The 3228-nt window shown below is 33.5% G+C and overlaps 1 long non-coding RNA gene across 1 annotated transcript; it reads left to right on the plus strand.

Moving 5' to 3' along the window:
* Positions 1-633: 633 nt before the first annotated feature.
* LOC142229308 (uncharacterized) lies at positions 634-2810 on the plus strand. The gene is made up of 3 exons (XR_012720376.1): positions 634-1028; positions 1089-1173; positions 1266-2810. It is a non-coding gene; the product is annotated as an uncharacterized LOC142229308 (long non-coding RNA).
* The last annotated feature ends 418 nt before the right edge of the window (positions 2811-3228 follow it).

Consider the following 3228-nt stretch of genomic DNA (forward strand, 5'->3'; position numbering starts at 1 on the left):
CAATCATATACGACATCAAAAAACTCGTCGGAAAAGCGCCGTCACTATTGAGAAGTTGTACCACGCCAAGTTACTACGAACAAGTTTCTCATCAGTGCAATTATTAGGTGCCTATTTAGATCAATTTCGAAGGACGCCAATAAGAACCCCTGCAAACTATCAGAAAAAGTGCATTTTAAGGTAATTGTAGAAGAATCATTGTGGTCAAGTAAAACACGATTGTGTAGATGTTTATTGATTTGATTAAACATTTATAATTTCTTATAAATATAACATTTTTCGGTTTATCTCATCACATTTAACATAATTTTTTGCATTAATAAAAGAATGATGTTGAGTTTTAAGTAGCAAGTTACATATTGCAGCGTCTATCAGCCAGTTTGTTTATTTTCGATGGAGACAGCGTGCCTGGAAAAATATTTGAAAAACGATCACTTTATTCTATTTGGAAAGTCGAAAATTGTTCACCATATACCTTTCACAATTTTAAGCGTAATATCTATATTTTCAGAACTTTATTTTCGTTTTTATTTAAATAAAATATAACAAGCTGGTTGCGCTTGGCGTTTCACAAAAAATAAAATGGCTCTTCTAACAGTAGTGATGGCAAAATACTTGTGACGGCCACTGTGTCCATATCTGTATGGAACGAATTTCAAGCTTTACTTTCTTCTTCTTCGTGACTCCGAAAGTTAGGACATTGTGACTACCTGGATGATTCAATCATGTATTTTTGCATTTTTCTCTCCTAGATGACTAGCGTCATCTAGTGACAATTTCCAACATTTTATGAATTCCAATTGGAAAGGATCAAATGGACCCCAATTATTTGACAAGTTGGCAGAACTGGCCATGACCTTGCTAAAGGACACGTACCGATCGATGACATTGCAATGACAATGCAAAAACCTTTGGGGTCATTGTCAATTGTGAGTTGCAAGTAATCGGGTCTTTTTCTACTACGAAACAGAGTTGTTTTTTTTTGTGTAATTTTTTTGTTTCTACATTTGCGGTAATTTAGTGCTACGGTATGTGTGTCCCTAATGGTAGGAAGTGAATTCAAATTAATTTGGTTTGTTTAAATCTAGAGCAAAATTGCAAGGAAATACATTTTGGTTCACTGTTTGTGTGGAGCAGGAATTTTTTTTATGCTTTTGTTTCTGAGAACCTCGGGTAAGCATCTTCTAGTTGGTGTATTCTCCTGTGAGGACATATAAGTAATCCTTTTTATTATTCTTTGCTATTTTAATTGTGCGAAAACTTAGGATATTGTGGGAACACGGTTCAGGTACTAGAATTGTCTGCCAGATCCATCTATACGTGATTGTGGAATTGAGACCCGAGTTGCCCACACAGAAATAGAGCCACCACAACTATCCCGAGGTTGGCAAGACTGCCACCTACATATGGTAGCCTGGGGAGAGGAAAGTATTCCCAAACAGATGAGTGAGTACAAGTACCCAGTAGGAACAAAAATTAAGAGAAATCTTCGTGGTGGACGCAATCCATCCCTGGTTTCGGTGCACAATCAAATAATTAGGCCAGGAACCAAATTATAACGTAAAGAAGTCTGAAATTATTTGTTACATAATCCATTAGATTCATGGTAACCTAAAAAAACATGGTTGATGTAAATTCTCAAGTTCGAAGAGAAGTTTAAGAAGAGAAATTCAACTATTTCATACTTACCAAAGAAAAACGAATTTGGTTCAGCTTACGTAAAAAGTTTTTATTGAATTTAATATTCTATTAAATTTGAAACAAAATAAGAGCCGTTCTATTTGATCAAGAATCATTCATTATTTCTTGAAATTAGAATTAATTATTTGCTGAAAAAAATTAAAAATTCTGAAAATTCAAAGGCATTCAAAAATCAAATGAAATATTTAAAAAATATATTAAACCAGCTTTGAATATTACTTAAAACATTAATAGTATTTCAAAAATTACAAAATCGAAAAGAAAAAAAAACTAAAAATAATTGAAAAATCATAAAAGAAGAAGAAAAACTGAAATTATAAATTATGAATTATTCCCAAATGTATCTGTTTTGTGAGAGGAAAAATAACCATAATTAAAAAAATTAATAATTAGCAAAGCACAACCGAATTAACGAAGACTTGGAAATTTAATTAAAAAAAAAAAAAACTTAAAAAGAGTAAAAGTAAACTAGAGCAAAAAACATAAATTTTGGTTAGATTATTTCTCCTCAAATACTTACCATCTAATTGTGTTTTTTTTATATTTTTTACAAACCTTATATACTTACCTTAGACTTACTTTATATACATACTTACCTTATTTATTTACAACCTTATATACTTACCTATATATTACCTTTTTTATACCTACCTTTTCTTTCATTTGAATATATGTATGATATGTGAATTTATTTAAATTTGAAACACAATGTGTTGATTTCTTTCTGAAAGGTTCGGGAATGTAGCTAATGTGAGAGAAGTTCTGCGAGTTACTGTAAGGGGGATTCTGATAAAAGTGGGGCAAGAAAGAATCTCACAGGATGGTCATATGGGACCATGAAGAGGGAGGGCAGCCCAGCAAACCAATTGCATCTGGTTTGCAAAGTCAGTTCGTGGATATAATCAAATTCCAAAATACTTGTATTTTTCTTTTCTAGAATGTCCGTCCGTCCGTTTTATTTTAAATTGCAAATTCAATTTGTGTAACCGTCCATTGTTCAACGTTTTATAAAAACAATGTTTCCACCAGGCACTTAAATTTTTAAAATGAATGGATAGAGCGGACGAACCCCCCATTTCCGGCGAGCTACAGCCGCAGCCAAACGCCAAGAGTGCCACCGCTTATTCACAAAACCTGTCCATTACATTTTGGCGCCCAGCAACGTGGGTCAATCTTTTTGTCTTGGTTTTGGATATTTTGAGTGCGATTCATTTTGACATGTTTGTCTGTTGTCTCGTATTCAAAGTATTCGAAGACATCACATTTTGATACCCAACGGATAAATGCAGATATGTTTCGACTTTCAAACTATGGAATCATCAAAAACAATCTGGCTAAATTCCAAGGTTTGAATTATCCATAAGAACATGTAAGTCCCGGAAAGCAATTGCGCTTTGTTATGCCTGAGTTGCGACGTGTCTCTTTGGATTTTTCACACTTTGGAGAATCGGGTCACATTTGGTTCTGAATGGAAAGAGCGTAAGTCATTATCCGAAGGATCAATAGATTCGTGTTAATTTGCGACGA

This window comes from Haematobia irritans, chromosome 3 (assembly GCF_050003625.1).
Source record: "Haematobia irritans isolate KBUSLIRL chromosome 3, ASM5000362v1, whole genome shotgun sequence".
In the NCBI taxonomy this organism is placed as follows: Eukaryota; Metazoa; Arthropoda; class Insecta; order Diptera; family Muscidae; genus Haematobia; species Haematobia irritans.